Source organism: Sander lucioperca, chromosome 11 (assembly GCF_008315115.2).
Source record: "Sander lucioperca isolate FBNREF2018 chromosome 11, SLUC_FBN_1.2, whole genome shotgun sequence".
Classification (NCBI taxonomy): Eukaryota; Metazoa; Chordata; class Actinopteri; order Perciformes; family Percidae; genus Sander; species Sander lucioperca.
Window position 1 is genome coordinate 14,739,402 of NC_050183.1, and position 20,472 is coordinate 14,759,873.

Genomic DNA, 20,472 nt, shown 5'->3' on the forward strand with positions numbered 1-20,472 from the left:
CATACAATTAAAAAAAAAAATTCTATGAATCGATTTTGAATCGGTAGAGCTTGAATCGCGATACGAATGTGAATTGATTTTGCTCACCACCATTGAACAAACTAAACAGTGAAAACACCTTGAACTGTGAACTTTCCTTTCATACTTTTCCTGTTTTAACTTGGTGAATTTCTCTTCAAAACACGAGACAAAATAGGAGTTTACTTGCAAAATATAATGTGCAAAATAATCGTTTTTTTTCCCCCCCTCGTTTACATTGTTTTTGTGATCGTTAGGAGCCAAAATCATGATCAAAAGTCGAATAGTTGCACAGCCCTATACCTGACTTTATGCACATGAAATTCATCCACAGAAACACCCTCAGACACACACCAGAATCAGGTTTCCTGCTTCATTGGCTGCCACTTGATTTTTGACTAAATTGAGTTTACACACACACACACACACACACACACACACACACACACACACACACACACACACAGTTTCTCATGCAAAAAGTAACCTCCTGCGGTGAGATCCAGCATGACTGACTGCAGACAGCAATTAGGGACAGACCATGAAAAATTAAGTGTCTGCGTGCGATCAGTGCACATTTGGAATGCATGGAGGAAAAGAAACAAAGCACCACATCAGCTGGGGCTCCAGGCAACTTATTTCTCTGAAATAATTAGCCCTTTTTTTCATTCACTTATTCCATTTGTTCTGCCCTTTTACTTTTTGAACACTGCCAACTGCATTTAAATGAGAATACACGTGGGAGGGATGTGTGTGATGAAGCCAGAATCATAACCATAGTTTGTTTGTCTTAATGTTGTAATCAGTAGTGAATGGATATTTAGTTAGGGTATCCATTACCACACACATCTTGCGGGAGAGACTGAAGGTGCGTTCATAAAGTACAGAATAAAATACAAATATTATTTGGAGGCTGCAAATTAGGGCTAGACTAGTCTCGCATTGCCAGAGGTCTGGCCACATACAATATTAAATGAAGTTAACTGTTGACACAATGTATCGCCGTGTGAAAGCGTCTCTTTCAGTGGGCTATAAAACTAAAAATACAAAAAACATAGAATAATACAAACTTGTGCATTAATTCAGTCATTGGTTTTACAAGGATATTGATCCACAAGTGTTGACTGATGGACATTATCCATCTTACAATGAGAGCCATTTTGCACATGGGGCTGGAAACTTAACACTCATCCACTGACACAGACCTACAAACACACGCAGACAGACACACACCTTAGCTGTGTTGGAAACCGTTGCCTAAGTTACAAGGCAGAGAGCCAGCTGATTAATGAGTCAACTTAACTTCATGCTTCATCCACACAAAGCACATTGCTATTGCCACGGGTGACCGCTTTATTCGGCTCGTTTTCTGTGAAGTTAAGGCGGAGTTAGCAAGCTAACGTTAGGCAACTAACATCGGCTGGCTGGCTTGCTGGTTCCGCCGTGCTGTCATGCTGCATCGGTTACAGAGAATGAGCTGAACAGCGAGCTGGGTGTAACGTTAGCGGTCAGCTGACCCACTGCCGCTGGGTCTAACGTTAGCGGTCCGCAGACCCACTGCCGCTGGGTCTAACGTTAGCGGTCCGCAGACCCACTGCCGCTGGGTCTAACGTTAGCGGTCCGCAGACCCGCTGCCTCTGGGTTCAATGTTAGCAGTCAGCTGACCCACTGCTGCTGGGTCTAACGTTAGCGGTCCGCTGACCCACTGCCGCTGGGTTCAATGTTAGCGGTCCGCTGACCCACTGCCGCTGGGTCTAACGTTAGCGGTCCGCTGACCCACTACCCCTGGGTCTAACGTTAGCGGTCCGCTGACCCACTGCCCCTGGGTTTAATGTTAGCGGTCCGCTGACCCACTGCTGCTGGGTCTAACGTTAGCGGTCCGCTGACCCACTGCCGCTGGGTCTAATATTAGCGGTCCGCTGACCCACTACCCCTGGGTCTAACGTTAGCGGTCCGCTGACCCACTGCCCCTGGGTTTAATGTTAGCGGTCCGCTGACCCACTGCTGCTGGGTCTAACGTTAACGGTCTGCTGGCACACTGCCGCTGGGTCTAACGTTAGCGGTCCGCTGACCCACTGCCGCTGGGTCTAATATTAGCGGTCTGCTGACCCACTGCTGCTGGGTCTAATGTTAGCGGTCCGCTGACCCACTGCCGCTGGGTCTAATATTAGCGGTCCGCTGACCCACTGCTGCTGGGTCTAACGTTAGCGGTCCGCTGACCCACTGTCGCTGGGTCTAACGTTAGCGGTCCGCTGACCCGTTGTTGCTGGGTCTAACGTTAGCAGTCCACTGACCCACTGTCGCTGGGTCTAACGTTAGCAGTCCGCTGACCCACTGTCGCTGGGTCTAACGTTAGCGGTCCGCTGACCCACTGCTGCTGGGTCTAACGTTAACGGTCTGCTGGCACACTGCCGCTGGGTCTAACGTTAGCGGTCCACTGACCCACTGCTGCTGGGTCTAACGTTAGCAGTCCACTGACCCACTGCCGCTGGGTCTAGCGTTAGTGGTCCGCTGACCCACTGCCGCTGGGTCTAACTGTCCGTCCTCACTCCCTGCAACTCCGAGACCGTCTCCCGAGCTGCATCGGGCGGCTCTCATTTACAGTTTACAGTTTACGGCCCACTGCCGCGTATTGCCACCGTGACAACTAACAACAATCGCCATTTAGTTGTGTACCAATCAAATGACCACGGGAAACAAAGTTCAATGGCCTTTCTATCCATTTTATTTCTATGGCCCACGCATAAACTTTACTGGAACACAGTGTCCTTGTCACCTTGGCAACTGATGCTGTGAATGTGTGAGATGACTCACTCACCTCTTCTTGTTTCTGTTTCTCCTCCTGTTCTGTTTTCGCTCTGAGGCTCCTGTGCAGATCGATGGCTTTATCGAGCCTCGGTTGCTTGGTTTTTTCATTAACTTTGGGAGTGTGTTTGTGTTCAACAAGGCAAGCTTGGTTTCACCCTGAACAATCTGTATGTTAGTTTATGTTTGTGTGTCCGGCGGGGGGAGATTTGGGAGTAATGCAGGTTTTGTTTATTCCCATACAGCAGATCAAAGTAGAGTGGATATAAAATATGGCTCTGCTCTCTGGATCCCCACAGGCTTCTGCTTTGGTTTTTCGCCACTGTAACTCCAACAGAGCACAGACACATTTTCACAGTGTTCAGAATGTTCACACAAACAATCTTCAGAGAGCCCAGAAGGTCTATCTGGGTTTGATCCGGGGCTACGTTTTGCTTTAGGCCATTTCCCATCCATATTCAGAATATAAATCTCTAATTCTTATTGTAGAGGTGTCTTTGTGTCTGCATTTCTGTTGATTTCTCTCATATTCCTGTGAGAAGAATAACTCCACTGTGGTGTGGTGATGAAATGTTCGCTCCAAGGACTCTCTGCTCAAAGATTAGGACACGCATTTACACTCACTCACGGTTTGTTTTTCTTTCATCAGCTGGTTTGTGTTTTTCTAGTCTTGCTCAGATTAATTCTCATCTTCCAGGACAAACTTTTCACTCTTACGTAATTCTTTTGTCCGTCTGAAAATAGTGTTGTGACTAGAATTGTGTGTGTGTTTGTGTTAGTTAACAATTAGTCCTGGACTGTGCAAAAAAAAAAAAAAAAAAAAACCCTTCATCTTTCTTCTGTCTGCCTCCCTGGCTCACCTTTTTTTCTCTCCATCCAAATCTTTCTATTTTCTTTCCCTTCTTTTCAGGTAATTGAATCTCAGGCTCGGCACGCTCACACACACACACACACACACACACACACACACACACACACACACACTTCTTATTGATCTCACACACAAATCCTGTTCAATCCAGACTCACTCAGACAGCTGTCTCAGTAGTTAGTGTTTTATTTATTGGACTGTAAAGGACACACACACACACACACACACACACACACACACACACACACACACACACACACACACACACACACACACACACACACACACACACACACTCACTCACTCTTATCTCTGCATGTCTTTGTAAGCGGACCTGGCACTGTGGCTGAGCCATTGATTGACAGGTGGACTGATTGCGTGCAGGGATTGATTAGTGAGTTCTAGTGAGGCGGAACTTCCTCCAGGAAGTGGAATATCAGCTGTAATTATACAGGATTTGATTGGCGTTTGCCTCAACGTGTCAGTGTGTGTGTGTGTGTGTGTGTGTGTGTGTGTGTGAGATCCATGACAGCATGACTGCCGTGTGTGTGTGTGTGTGTTTCTGCGACTAGTTTGAGTTTAATCTCTGTATTTGAAGTAAGGAAATTGTAGGTGTGATGCATACCAGCCCAAAAATGAATTGAACCCTTGAATTACAGCAGTACGTGTTGATGACGTTACATCAAGGGCCCCAATGCAATACATACTTGAATGAAGAGATTCTTTCTTAAGTGGCTTTAACCAGTGATAAAAACCTCGCCGAGTGATTCCGACCTGTGATACGTGTCCACCTTTCTCCACACGGGGAAACACATTTCAGGGCAGTACGTTTAAGATTAGGATTATTTTAGTGGACAACTAATGGGCTAATTGATTCATCTTTGCAGCTCTAGTCCGATCCAATACCTATATTTACCTAAATTGGGTTAAATATGGATAATTATATAACGGCTGTAGACTACTGAGTGATTTTAGGACTGCAGTGGAGCCGGTGACAGTTGTACCTAATGGATAAAAGATGGATGGATACGAAAATGTGCGTTTTTATAAATGTCAACACTAATAGGCCCTAGTGTGTTTGTTTGTTTGTGCGTGTGTGTGTGTGTTGTCCTCACACCCTGGCAGCTCTGGTTAATGATGTTTTGAACGCAGCATGTTTTTTTTCATTTGCACTTTGAGACAAGTGTGTGTGTGTGTGTGTGTGTGTGTGCATGTTTGGTTTCTTACACAGAGAGCAGAGTGTGACAACCACATGGGGTGGCAGTGGGAGGGATAACTACACACACACACACACACACACACACACACACACGCACACACACGCACGCACACGCTTGTCTCGCCCATTTTCCAGTTGTTCTCGGTGACTGCTTCTTATCTGCCTCTCTGGTTAACTTACACACATAACTGTGTCTGTGTTTGAAGTTTAGGCTAATTATTTTGTTTATGTATTTTTCCAAAAGATTTTTTTTGGAGCACCAACATGCTCCACACCAACATGCATGGTGCAGTTTAGGACCTGTAACGACTATCAGTGGAACCGTATTTCCATCTGTTCTCACCACCGGTAATGAAAACTGCAGGGTCGTCCAAATCACAACAACATTTTTGATATGCGGCTTAAAATAAGACAGAATGTGGTAGATTTTCAGCGCAAATGTTTGTACAACAATATCTTAGTCAGTTAGTCAACAAATTGGTCATTTTGGTCTTAGTCGACTAAGATTTTGTTAGTCTATTAGTCATTTCTTTATGCTTATTAATGCTGAATGACTTATTTCCCCAAAACATATGAGCACATTTCCGGAAAACACCACATTTAAAGTGTTCCTATTGCAAGTTTCTTTGTGGAGAAACTCAGTTTTACAGATGGTAAATGGACCGCATTTATGGCGCTTTTCTGGTCTTAACGTCCACTCAAAGTGCACAGATCTGCCGATTAAATCAACTAATTGATTAGTCGACAAAATTATGAGTGTTTGTCGACTAAGAATTTTTTGAAGTCATGGACAGCCCTACATTATTGGCATCTTGGTGGCTTATTTGGAAACCTGCTATACTTAGTTTTATTAGCTCCCCCCTCACGCTTTTTATCTTGTAAGCGCGCACACACACACACACACACACACACACACACACACACACACACACACACACACGCACAAATGAATGGCCATTAATTAGGAGAGTGAGCGATTGCCTCTCTAATGGAGCAGAGCCATTCTGTACGGAGCTGATGTATAGTTTTAGGTCTGATACGACCCACCGGTCTCCTCTGGTCTCAAACCTAATGTCCCACATCAATCACTCTAACTGGGTTACAGCCCGCCCAGCGCTCTCCATCGCTTCTCTGTCCTCCTGCTACCTCGCTCTTCGTCTCTTTCCTCCCTTGCCTCCGTTCAGCCAGGCTGCCTCCCAGTTTTGCTCAGTCTGTGTTTTTGTTGAAGTCTAAAACAAGTTATTTAGCGCTCCAACTGCAGCCCCTGGTCTCCATCTCCAGACACAGAGCTGGGCTCAGTCCGATTCAGCAGATATGTGATCTCTATCGACCACATCAGTTTAGGAGAAGATCCCATTACGGCTTCTTCTTTTTCTCCATGGATTCCTTCGTCTCTCCCTCCGCCTCCCTCTCTGTGTATCTGCAGCTTTTATTTTTCTCCCGTGCATTATGTTGCCAGCCATCCATCACCCGTATTGATCCGTACTAGAGGTATTAGTTATTAGGAGAAACGCCTGCCTTGTGCATCTGAAGGTGCGTGTTTTGTGCGTCTAAAAAGAATCAGAAAGTTTATTCAACAAAAAACTAATCATTAACAGTGGCACAGTTGCTGGGTCATTGTTTTAGATTGTATTACAGAATATTTCATGGTCCGCATTTTAGATTCCGAGGAACACTTTTCCACTTTCATTTTGTATTTTTCCTTAATTTTGCACATTTTCAATTTCTTTAATTTTCTATATCGTTGGTTGTGCCTCACTATTGCACAATTTAGAATTTTATTTCATTGTATATATTACTTATCTTTTATCTTTTGTACTTATTTCACCATTTTCTGACATTATATAGCCCAAACAACTAATCCATTAATCCGGAAAATAAGCGACAAATTAATCGACAATGACAAACATCGTAACTTGCAGCCCTAATTGATTGTCTCTTATTGAGTCATGAATATTTAATGTTACAGAGAAACACTTCAGATTTGAAGTTGTCAGCGGCTTTGAGAAAAACAAAAAAAACGGTCGCCTGACTCTGCCTCCTCCTGCTAATCAGAATCAGAATCAGAAAAGGGTTTATTGCCACAATAAGTTACACTTATGTGCAAGTTGCCTCGATGAATGGTGCATACATGCAACAAACAAACATATTCAACATTAAAGTGATGGTTCGGAGTAATTTCACCCTAGGCTGCTTTGCACCTTGACCTCGAGCCAAACACCCCCCCATAAGCTTATTTCCCTTGTTATAACGTTAGTCGAGTTAGCGTTATCAGCTGGTTAGCTTAGTGCAGGCGCTAATGGATCCACGTTTATATCTCGTAAATGACCCCACTAATAATTCCCGGAATTATACCAAACTTCTACAGTAGTACAAATAGTTTCTGTACTTAGAGGCATTAGATGGCTACTCCTCTCGGCTGCTACTGCGCTACCGCGCAGTAGTATCCATCAGGCAAGTGTTATTTAAATATACTTCTGGTGTAGTTACAAACTTTCTAATGCCTCGTTTTATAAGTACAGAAACTATTTGTACTACTGTAGAAGTTTGGTATCATTCCGGACATTATTAGTGGGGTTATTTACGAGATACAAACGTGGATCCATTAGCGCCTGCACTAAGCTAACCTGCTGGTAACGCTAACTCCACCAACGTTATAACAAGGGAAAAAAGCTTACGGGGGGGTGTTTGGCTCGAGGTCAAGGTGCGCCAGCAGCCTAGGGTGAAATTACTCCGAACCATCACTTTAATGTGAAATAAACAATAAATTCAGAAACAAATTACATATAAAATAACTGTGTGCGTTAGGAAAAAGAGGCTGAATCTGAAAAAATAATTGGGATGCACCTTCAACATGTGATTCAGGAGATGGTGTTTTTATTGAGTTCATTATTGGGCGGTTTGGGTATCAGCCAGGCGTTACTGATCCACCTCAAAGACTGTTTCTCAGCCAGCAGAGTAATAAAATTCAACGATTCCACATTTATTGAGTCGGTTCTGGTCGGAGCGCTCCCTTGAGCATGATGTTGCCTTATTTATCATCTGCCAGCAGTCATTATGTTGTTCAGGCACTCTCACAGCAGGACCCTCGTTGTTTTCTGCTCTGCTGCGTTCATGTCTCGCTGCGAGTTAATGTCACCAGATAAATAGTGACTTCCTGTTAATAAGAAGTGATTTCTTGAAGTTTTGTTGTTTACCTCACAGACAGGAGAAAGAGCCCATTTAGTTCTATGCTGTTCTATGTTCTATGTGCATATTACATCCAAATATCAACTGGTGCAATAATAATAATAACGCAAAAGACACCCAGAGATTTTTTTGTGTTAGTTGAAAGAAAATATCAGTAGAAAACTGCACTTTCATTGTTCAATGACTAATGTTGGAAATGATTTCCTGTCATTTGTTTTAAATTCCACAAGCAATTTGTTGTATTTTAGCAGAATACGGAAAGTAGCAAAACTGAGGACACTTTATATGTTTATTTATTAATTAATTATATATATATATATATATATTATTAAGTAATATCGTTATTGGGATATCCAACAACGTTATCGCATGCATATTGCATATTGCATATTGCATATTTTCCTCATATCGTGAAGCTCTACAGCACAGTGATATTTGTTCATGTTTGATTGTTAGTATCCAGATACAGATTGTTAGTATCCAGATATAGACTGTAAGTTAATATCAGATGCAGATGTAGTTGTCCTGCTCCTGTAGTTGTCTTTACACATTCACAGTCCTTTGTTCCTTTGTTTCCCGTTTAGCCACACTGTAGAAATCATCCAGAGATTTCAGAAACAACTCTCTTGCAGCTTGTTTTCATGTCTCGCTGTGAGCTAATGCTGTCGGCTTTACCTCGCTCACACAGCAGACACACTCCTGAATCCACAAGTAGTCATTTAAATGCCACTCGGAGGACACTTACAAGGTAACATATTCATCTCTTAGAGCTCTGCGTCTCAGAGTGCCTGATAGAGAGGTGGAATTAAGGACAGACGGGGCATTTTCTTCCTTTATAAAATGCTTCCAATAAAATAGTTTGTAGCTTCTGCGGCTCGAGGTACGGTTGTTTAACATAATAGCATCAATGTCAGAAGAAGGAGCTGCAAGTCAGGAAGTCTCAAAAGTTCTTCAAAACACAATACTGCTTCTGGGAAATATATAACCTGAAACTAATAACAAGACATTTTTGAGCAGTTTGGGACTGGTGAGCGAGCCTCTTGGTTCGGCTGGCTCTGAATCAACCCAAGTAAATGTTCAGGATAAAGCCTGACATCCGGCGCGTGGCTCACAGGCGGATTCCTGCTCTCTGTGTTGCCCGTCTAAAAATCCCTTCACTACGGGAAACAACAACAACCTTCGAGCTAGCGAGCTACACGCTGAAAATGGTTTTGAAGAAAATTTGGATGGTGCATCAAGGCAGGCCTGCTTGGTTCTTTCAGGGAATGATTGTAAAGATTTACAGAGAATATGTTTAGGGCATTTCCTCTCTAACTGGGACATTTTGGGACTGAATGGTGGGATTGCTGTGGACGAAGTACACACGGAGATACACTGGTAAGAACAAATGGCGTTTAACCATGGAATTTAGCGCCGCCCAAGACGAAATGTGATTGGTTTGAAGAAATACAAACAACCCACAGCGAGAATTTTTTTCTCCTATCCCAGAGCGTAAGATAGATCCCGCAATGTGATACTAGGCTGGCTCTAAATCCAACAGTTTTTGGGAGCAAACATTCCCATTTTTCCTCTGAAAACAAACAAAATCCAGTTAAGTTTGTAGGATACTGGGAAATTTCTCAGCAAATTTCTTAGCGGTGTCTGCGTCAATCTGCTCCATCGCATCGTTTACACTTGCTTATATATATCGAGACTCTGGTTGTTACTTACCTCAGTGCTTTCCTCTTCATCCTTTTTGCCCAGTAACACAGTGCTAATGTTATATGGTCGCTGTGTGTTTGAGTTTGGTTTCCCCAGAGAATTGCACTCAGCATCGATCACTCCTTCTGCTAATCAATAGCGACCTAAATACGGATCAGTTCCCAGCATCCTGGCTAACTCCGTCGTGTCCTGAGTAACTGCAGTCAGTCACCGTGTAAACCAAACCAGAGCCGAATGCTACCCCCTCAGGGGAAATACAGAAACGTATGGAAGTCAGAGAGGGAAATATTATTGATGGAATTTAGATGATTTGGCTCTTGTCTCAAAGGGTTGTTGAATCATAAGTTATAAAACGATTCACTTTATTTCTCTTTGTCTATTTCTTAATTTACTATTTAACTTAGTAACTTAGCTTTATTTAACTTACGCTTTACAACTTAACCTTTTACGTAACCCACCTTAACTAACGTAATGATTAACTAGCTTAACTTAGTTTTTTCGATACCGTGACTTTGATACCGGTTCCTAAACAATACCTTTTTCCATACCAATTTTGTAAGTGACATTTTAACAAAAACAAATTACAGAATTACACAGTACGGCACACATCACTTCTATTCACTTCAGTTCTCTCAACTTTTTTACAGCAACTTAAAATACTACTGAACTGAATTCACTACTTAGCTTAACTTCAATTACTACTTTAAACCCTACTTGTTTCTTAACCCAACTTTAACATAACACACTGCTTAGTATAACCTTACTTCATGTAACTTTAGTTCTACACCCAGCTAGTGTACTCCCCGCTGGTTAGATTAGATTCAACTTTATTGTCATTACACTAGGGGTGCACGATATATCGACTCAATATCGTTTTTGCAATATCACGTTGTGCAATACCAATTTTGAAAAATGTCCCGAAAAGTATACGATTTTCCACTTATTTTGTGGAGAGATGCGCCGGGGTGGCTGTGTGTTGTGATCAATTTATAGCCCGCATATTTTATTGGCCAGTTGTCGTGTCACACATGCACACTTCAACAGCGCGAGTGAAGATGGAGACAGCGCAAAGAAATGAGTCGGTCTTCAACTAGCAAAGACACTCGCGTCGGGCATTGCGCTGCGTCGGGTACAAGATAGGGCCCTATGTGTTCCACATCTGTGTTTCCAGATTTTATTGAATCATGACTCAGAGAAGGAGTGTGATTTTTGACTCAAATTCACCCCACTCAGTACCTTTGCCTCCTGCAGAATGTCGATGTACAGACCATATGCTGTCCTTTTTCCAATGGTTAAAATGCTGTAGGGACCATTGAGTTAAATTACCGAGGAGCACATATATATTTCCCACCTCCCTCGCTAATGTTAATCCTGTCCGAATGGGACATAAGCCATTATAATTCACTCTGATGTTTTTCGTGGAGTTATATTCAATACAATTGAAGACCTTGAAAAGCCTATCCACAACAAACCTGCCAGCTTTCAGCCACGGTAGAACATCAGACAATTAAAAATGTCCCTTTGCCTGCTGTTAGAGGCTTTGGTCTTCGATGGTCTTTGTTTCGTTGTTGATGCGGTTTGTTGGCTTCCATTTGCTCCTCACTGTCATCTGCTGCTTTCCTCTCTCACTTCACTCCTAATAGCATTTTTCATCATTTGCCCAAATCTTTTTATTGGATTCACAAGCCAAAATGTATGAAAGGAAGGTAAAAAATAAAAACCACAAGCCCCAAACAAGTCCTTGCCTTGGCAGCTAGATGGCAAACACCATTAATTCTCCCATTAGAGGTTGATTAAAACCAAAGACATTTCCTAAAGACTTTTAATGAAACTGGATCCTCATCAAAAAGCTTCGACGACAAAGAGAAATAATTATAAAATGCTTTGGCTGCAGCGTGAAAGAAAGAGCCAACGGTGGAGGCTCTCTGAATACGACCACACGGATTCGTCTTCCTGCGGCGAGCTTCCTCCTGCGCTTTGATCTTCCTTACATAACACAACAGTTCCTCTACACTTTTCCCCGTGATCTTGTTAAGAGAACGAGCCAGAGAGGAGTGCAGAGGAATTGTTATTGAGCGTTAAGTAGTGAGTCCATGCTGTGTGTTCCTTCAGTCCGCCCCCGGGGAAATGGATTGATTGGGCCACATCAAAACAAAACTCTCTCCTTTAAGCTGTTATTGGAAGCTGATGAGTTCTCATTTGTTTCATCAGTGATCCACAGAAAAGTCTCTGAAAATCACCTTTTGATGAAGACGTGAGCAACCGCCACACAATTATATATTCATCACCATATATTGTAATGTACTTGTAATATTTCCACGAAGAAAACTAGATTCTGTGCATTATTTTCTGGTAGCAGCTCACTGTTAATACCTATGTAATCAATGACCTACAGTACATGGCTGTACCGAATAGTTCAAAGCTTCATTCATAACGTTGATATTTAAATTTGAAATCAACATTTGAATGAAATACTAGGGTTGGGAAATGGGACAGATATATCGGCTACTGGCTGAGTGCATCGGTGTTAGTTCTGTTTGGCTGATTTTTGTCATTTTATTTTGCAAATTTAATTGTCCGCCTTCGAAGAACGAGCTGCAACGAGCAGAAGCTCTTAGAAAGATGCCGGCCAGCGAGGTAAAACGGCGCGTAGAGCCCCAATATTTTCCACGTCTAACTCTGTAAATTATGGGTTTATTTCAACTGAACTTGGTGATTGTTGGAACAGTGGAAAGACTTGTCGAGTTTGACTGATTGGACCGGCTTAAGGACGAGTGAACAAGGCAGTTAAGCTAATGTGGTGTTAGTTCGGTCAAAGAGAGAAACTAGAATTTAGAAGGTTGCTGGTTTCTTTTGTTTTAGATGTAGTTCACACGTACCAAAACAATCTTTTCCCCCCCCCGTCTTCCCTGGCATCGTTTCAAGAATGTTTGCGTCCAAACGGATCCATTTGTAAATGACTCAACACGCTACTTCATATTCCAGGCCTATAGGTGGCGCTGTTTCTGCTACAGAAATTCACCAAAACATGGAGAGCAAGAGGCGGAGCATGCGCATAAAGCAATAGAATAAGAAACCAAACAGCCCTAGTAACCCTAATAGGCTCAATATCTTCTCCAGCAGGAACACAAGCATGCTGAGCCGTTGTTGTTATGAGACGTTGTCGCGGGATAAGAGGTCGAAGGCTAGAGGACGAGGGGTGTGGCGATGATGTAATCGATATGCAAGTATGCGGCTTCGCCATCCAAACGAAGACGCAAGGGCGGCGTTTTCGAATTGTTTCACCCTGGGACCAGGTTTCAAGAAAGTGCGTCCTGTCGCACTAAATGCTTGCTCTTGGGGGAACTGCTTGAATTGTTGGGGCTTCATAAATTATAGAGTGTGGTCTAGACCTACACTAGCTGTAAAGTGTCTCGAGATAACTCTCGTTATGATTTGATACTATAAATAAAATTGAATTGAATTGCGTCTTCAGGCAGTGCGTTTTACAGGATTCGTTTGGACGATCGGCCAAAACGACGATGCAAAACGTGCGTTTACACCAAAAAGCGTTTCCGTGTGGATGGCCCCCCCTTAGAGAGTTTTAGAACTTGTAGAATGTAGCATACTGGTAGCTCGAACACATCCCCCCCCATCTGAAACTGGAGCTTCAATAGAAAACGTCAACAAAAGCTTGAACGTAAAAGAAAATGCCATTCATTACAGCCCTAATTAAAACTCACAGCTGGAATGCTGCTTTTAGCTGTTGCTTGGTTGCATCTTTTTCTTCTAGTTGTTGTCAGGGATGTTAAATGTATTCCAAGTGTGACAAAGATGTTGCCATCACAGTTTTACAAACAGGGGGCGAGGAATCTTGGATTTCATGTCTGAAACATTTTTCTATTAACCACACAGCATGCATTTTCTTCCAACATAATCGCATCTCTCATCCGCAATTAATCTAACTTGATGGGGGTAAGATGATGTTGAACCAGTTTTAGTCGGCCGACTTATTTGCATATTGAATTTAAAGCTTCATTAACTGATTTTGTGTCTGAAAACACATTATTTGGCGTACTATCACCTTCTAAGTTGTTATGGTGAATGTGTTAGTTTTTACACATTATGCAGACACAGAACAACATGAGAATTCACTGGAGTGGTGTTTGTGTCCACCTGATAAATGTAAGTCAAATATTCAGGGTTTTCCCTCGGTTTGTGGAAGACTTAGGTGTGCATATTTGGCAGGGGGGTTTTCTCAAGAAAATGTTACGTTTTTTTTTTTCAATTTAAAAAATGGCAATTTCCCTAAACATTTTGTGTGTCTTTGTGGGATTTTTGCGTCTCTTTGTAGTCGTGTTGCGTCTTATTTTGCTCATTTGTGTTTTCTTCGGGGTTGTTTTGGGTCTCTGTGGTCATTTGGCGTCTCTTTGTAGTTGGTTTGTGTCGCTTTGTGCTAGTTTTGCGTCTCTTTTGCACGTAATTTTGGACCGTTATTATCACCATATCTGTGTCTAAAACGTTGGAAAAGCTAGAGCAGATAATAAATAAATGACAAAAAGCTTAAAGACAAAACGTAAAGCTTAAAGGAACATGCCGACTTATTGGGACTTAGCTTAGCCCCCAGAGTTAGATAAGTCCATACATACCCTTCTCATCTCCAAAGCGCAACACCTGAAAAGCACCATTGTTACTCTCTGCTCCTCACCACGGGGCTTCTCAGCTGCTGCGAGCAAATCACTCCGCCCAAGTAGCAGAAGTAGCCGTGCTTCGCCTTCTGAGAATATAGTTCCCAGTATGTATACGGTTAGAAGATGGCTGTGTGTCATGTGACCTTGTTATTTGTACACGCTGTGACTCTACAAATCACATCATGTAAATAGGAACATGTTGGCGTTATTTTGTCACTTATTGGGAGCAGTAGGCTAGATGGAGCCAGTTACCTCCAGGATCTGTGCTAAGCTAGGCTAACGGTGGTGGCGTCGGACAGAGTTACAACTCGACACAAAAAGATGAGAAGGGTATGTATGGACTTATCTAACTCTGGGGGATACAGTGAATAAGACAAAGTCCCAATAAGTCGGCGTGTTCCTTTTTAAAGAAGTCCAACTACAAGCATTAGATCTGAGATTCAGCTTAGGTGCTGCCCAAAAAGGCTTGGGTGCTGAGCCTAACCCTTTTAATGGCAGGGAAAACCCTGCACTCTACCTTTTGGCTCTGTTTTGGTCTTGACCAACTCCTGAGAGAAACATCCGTCCCGTTAGCTGTTAAACGCTTCACTTTCTTTAACAGCTAGTCTCTAACTGGGCCTGCCTGCTCTAACACTCGTGCAGATTTAGGAAGGTTACAGACAGATCATCAGACTTCCAGTCAAGCCGAGTTCAGCAGAAAGCACCTCGACTCCAGTGAAGCATTGCGAGCTTCCTGCAGCCCACTCGCATTAACATCCAGACATTCAAACCCGTCCTGTTCTCTTTGGGAATGAGGTAATCCAGTTCTGACCGTATCGCCCATCTCTGATGACGGAGAGGAAATTGAATTGTCTTTCCATCCCACCAGCGCTCCCCCCCACCCTTCCCTTCCCTCTCCGTCTCTTTCTATCGTTAATGTTTCTCCTCTTTCTCCTCCACGTCTCTCCTTTGTGCCTGTGAGCCACGCAAAATCATCCTTTCATAAAACCCCAATGTCGTGTTGGCACTCTGTTCTCTCTGTTTACATATTGTTAGCTGCCGTTATCTCCTGTGTACAGGGAACAAACAGTCTGGCTGCGTGATATGAAAAATGTGGGTCTTCATCTCCCTACATATTAGACTACACCGAGCGCTGAGTAGCACAACGTTTTCACAGTTTAGTTTGTTTTAATAATGTGATAAAAATCTGTCTGAAACTAAAACTTTTCTGCATAGAGAAGCACAAAGAAGAAGAGCAAACTATACTGATTTAATGTAAGATTATGTCCACAGTGTAATTGGATCTGTGTCATCTGGGTTGTGTTCACTGCCTCCTGGGACTATTGAGATACAGACATAGACAAAGTCCAACAACAAAGACAAAGAAATGAACTTGGACCAAGCAGAATGTCATTATGAAGCAGCAGAAAGAATGGCGCTCTGTAAGGTTTTTATATACGTTAGGGAAGGACTGATTGAACATCAAACAGAAACAGTTTGCAATGATCAAATAAGTTCACAAACAAGGTAGAATTATTTTGGTTTTCTTTGTATGACATGTTCTGTTCAAATAAAGTTACAAGATTTTTTCATTCTTTGGGTTAGCCAGCCCTTCCAGAAAAATGCAGAGTTTTTTTGTGATTGTTGCGGGCCAATATTCCTGGATTATGCAGCATGTTTTCTTAAAAAAATGCGATGGAATATGCGGGATATTTATGCAATTTTATGCGATGAAATTGCGGGAACTTGCAAAAATTGCGGGAACTTGCAAAAACTGCCGTTCCATCATGGCTTCATCGCGGGGTTTGCAGCTTTTCGATGATGTTCACGTCGCGTAATTACGTCACTTCATAGCGTTCCCATGGCAACAGGGGAAAATGGCTGCTCTTGTGTGAAGTAAACGCAACATTTTTCAACTATCTGCTGAGATATGTGACTTTTTTGAAACGAAAATGCGGGGATTATGAAATCATGCAAGACCTGCATATTTTGCGCGGAAATCGGCAATTTATGCGGCGAAAGTGCGGCGTATTTGAAAAAATGCGGCGCCCCCAGCATAAATATGCGGACTTTGGCTGATTATGCATTGAATTATTTAGTTATATTAATAGTTTTTCTGGAGGGACTGTAAGTTAGTGTCATTGGAGGCTGATTTATGTGACAAAGCTACTAAGAAAAGGTTATCATGTTGAAATATCATCTAGAGCTATAGATAAAAAAAAATCTAAACTAGAATTTGTCACCTTGGGTGGTACCAATTAGTGAATATTCTGGCCTGGGCCCATGGACTATATTGGCGTTTTTCCATCACATGGTACCTGCTCTACTCGCCTTTTTTGGTTTTCCATTATGATAAAAAGTACCTGGTACCTGCTAACAGGTACTTTTTTTCAGTACCACCTCCGTCAAGATTCCAAGTGAGTACTGTCAATGCTGTGAACTGAGTTTGAACTCGTACACACACACACACACATTGTACACTTTACACATTGTGTGTGTGAACTTTTCCACTCGCTAGTTCAACAGCAAACCCAACTTTTCCAGATAGAGATCAGCTGAAAGTTGTGTGTTGAGAGGAGATTGGACTTGGCCAGTGGCTGATAAAACAGCCTCCAGCAGCTCTTTTAAATAAGCTCAGCCTACTTGTGTGTGTTTGGACCTCTATATTGTCAAGAGATTTCCCTTCGAGGAAGTTACAAGGAAAAAAACAGCTTGTGCTACAACTTATAAAAAGAATAATAAGCGCCTGGATGATAAACCAATGCCGTAGTAAGCCTGTAGCCTTTCCCCAAAACCACCATGTCCTGTCTTAAAGTATCCACCTAGAACGCTCGCGGCATCCAGTCGAGTATTTTCAGAGCCGAGAAACTGAGATTTCTGTGAGGAGCTCAGACTGAGCACTTATAACGATGTCGCTGATGTGTGTAATATGTGGAACAAAGGACAGAGTATAATAGCTATCTATTGGGGAAAATAAAGCCGATGGTGTTGGTATATTTTTTTAAACGAATGATGTTGTTGTAATCCGAAGAAGAGATTTAATTCCAGGTAGATAACTAATGATTGATTGGTATTATAGGGGTGAAAAATATCGGGTCATAAATGTGTATACACTGCTTCGGAAATGTAAAAAAATACTCAACTATTTAAAAGTCTTCAAGAGCTTCTGACAATGATTGTGTCTCAATACAAATCAAATTGGCACCCTTGTATCGTGAAAGAATTTAATTGGGGCGAAAGCACATCCTCCCAGCCCTAATGACTGGGTTCCTTATCTTCTTTTTTACGCGTGTGCATGACACAGATTGGGAAAGTATTGCTGTGTCGGTCGTGTAGCTGGATGAAAGGAAAGGCGAATTAACGTTAACAACCTGTAACCCCCAATTTGACGATGAGATAAGAGCAGAAGATATGCCATTAATTGTATCGGACACATTGAAAGCCCACAAGCGATACAAATCAAGGTGTAACTGCGAGATTGCGGCTGCTGAAATTACGTTGAGTCTATCAGCTGATTTAGTTTCGCCAGAGAAGTCTCACCTCGATGTTAAGATAACATTTTCCCACTTGCTTTTGCTGTTGTTAAAGAGTGTCACAGCTTTCTGTAATACATGATCTTTGGCTCAGCAGCATGTTAACTATTGATCAGATGACAGTTTGTCCATCAGGAAAGTTACGTGCAGCTTTAATTTCAGTTCCTGCATCTCATATAATCAGCTACTAGAGATGTAGCTAGTTTAACCTGTAAAAGTGAAAACCCCAAAAACAAGCCTTTACCTAAATGTTTTGCATGTTGCAGTTTAGATTGTCAAGAGATACAATATGACATGTCTTAGCCTCACAGCTTAGCAATTAAGTATTTTATAAACCTGAAACCAGATCCAAAACTGAGCCGGTGATTGGAACCGTGCTGCCTTTTAAGGCGCTGACACACCAACCCCGTAATCGGCCGTTGGACAGTCTGGTGAGGTCGGTGACTCGAGTCTGTTCGGTGTTTTCCGTGCCGTCGTCAGCCGGAGGAGCCGTCTGCCTTCACTTTGGCCAATTTGATATGTTGAATCGGTGGGCGGGCAGTCGGACTCAATGGCCAATCTGATTGGTGGAGTGCTAGCCCTTGACTAGCGAATCAGTGCACTTATGTAAAAACAGTGGAAATGACGAGCGGACGAACGCCTCTCAAAATCTGACGAAAATCTTTCAAACTGACCAGTTTTGACCTAATCAAAAAAACAGACAGATGGTCTATTTCTCGCTTAAAATGTTTTCAGACACACGTTTCGGTGAACTATTTTTGTAAAACACGAGATCGTATAACGAGCCGCCATTGTCAAATTCGGGAGAAGCCAGACCCACGTGACGCGTTTGTCATTTCCGATTAGATTACAGATTAGCGCCGCCTGCTGTTATGGAGACGTATTACGTCTTGCGCACGCGCAGAACGAACGCTCAAGTCGGCGTCGCTTCGGTGCGTTCGGAGGCACTTTTTTGAGAGACGGGGAGCCGAGTGATCAGTCCGACTGCCTTTTCTGCCGACGGTCGGCCGTCGGGTTGGTGTGTCAGAGCCTTTACTTGGACCGTTTGCAAGGTCTTGCTGCTGAGTCCAGGACTGGGAGAGAGCTGAATAACTGTTTAGTTTAAAAACACTGAAATCATAAAAGGGAAGAAATGGGACACCGCATTTTTCTCTGTCTTCACAGTACGTCCTCCGTATGTCTCTCTACCCTCGTTCTCTCTGTTTTGCCCGTTTCCCCGTCTCTCTCCCTCTCTCTTTCTCCCTCTCTCCCTTGTTCTCTCTTATTCGCCCTGGCTCCCCATTACTGTGTAAAGCTTGTCCCGGCTTACTCAGCATTTTCTTATCAACCCCCCTCCGATGGGGAATAAGCTTTATGCAACACTGTCCTTTTCATCCCCCTCACTCCTCTCCTCTTCCTCTCATTTTCCATTTCCCCCTTTCTTCTCCTCTTAAGCTTTGATCTGGTCTGAGCTTCATCCCAGAATGTGACGCCTCGATCTCCACGTTACTTAAATTGGGAGCACAGCCCTCTTTCCGTGGCTTTTATCAGCAGAGTGAGAGGGTTGATCTGTGATAGAATGTCTTCTCCAGGAGCAAAGCAAAAAAAGACTAGAACATGTAATGCATTTATAATGCGGAAAAACTGGACTGAGTTTTTTTTTGGACTAATTAAAAAGGTCAGTTCTAAGACTGCTTCAGGCTGTTCTGCATCCTGTTGGCAGTACTCAGAAATGTCATCATAATCAGTTTCATAATTTCGCTCCGTCATGATAGGAAATACAAAATAGGACAAAACCAAGCCATTCAGTTTACAACAATGAGATAAATGAAGCAGACATAATCATGCAGAAATGCGAGTTTATGAAAAAGAATTGTTTAGAAAAGATGTAAGTAAGTTGGGAAGGTTGCGATTTGAATTTCTCAGACTCTTGTAGTTTTAGGTCTAGGTCATGATCATTTTACTGGAGTCTGGTTTGAACGTAAACGTTCTACTGTTTAAGGTTGCAGTTGGTGTCCATTCTTTTCTGTACCAAATCAAAAATCAAATACCACAGCGGTTCCCAAACGTTCCCTCGTAGAAGGGCGTTGGCGTCCTTTTCGGTGCTGTTTCCTGTCAGGACGCTCTCAATGATACTGGAGGAGAAATTGTTCAGTATTTGAGGGGATACCTGGAATTTCCTCAGGGCGTTTGAAGTGGAACAGGCATCACCTGGCCTTTCTCACCACTGAGTCATTATGCAGCGTCCAGGTCAGACCCTCGGTGATGTTGAAGCTGTCCACTCACAACCCGTTGACATTAGGGGGGCGTCGTTCCTTCCCTGCTTTTTCCCTGATAGTCCACTATCATCTCTTTAGTCTCGCAGACCTTCATGAGTAGGTTGTTGTCCTGACACCAGTGGGTCAGGTCAAGGGTTGGGCATCGAGAACCGATTCCCACTTGGAATCGTTTCAAAAATTACGATCCCAGTAGAATTGTTTCTTTATTGGAATCGTTTAGAGGATCTGG

The 20,472-nt window shown here is 42.8% G+C and overlaps 1 protein-coding gene and 1 long non-coding RNA gene across 9 annotated transcripts in view; one reads left to right on the top strand and one right to left on the bottom strand.

Annotated features, from left to right (window-relative positions):
* The window catches only part of mast2 (microtubule associated serine/threonine kinase 2), a 264,432-nt gene that overhangs the window by 91,878 nt on the left and 152,082 nt on the right, over nt 1–20,472 (top strand). The window lies entirely within an intron of this gene.
* Nucleotides 8,009–12,272, bottom strand: LOC116054881. Its single transcript, XR_004106174.1, has 3 exons — nt 12,202–12,272; nt 11,957–11,962; nt 8,009–8,019 (listed from the first exon to the last, which is right to left on the bottom strand). It is a non-coding gene; the product is annotated as an uncharacterized LOC116054881 (long non-coding RNA).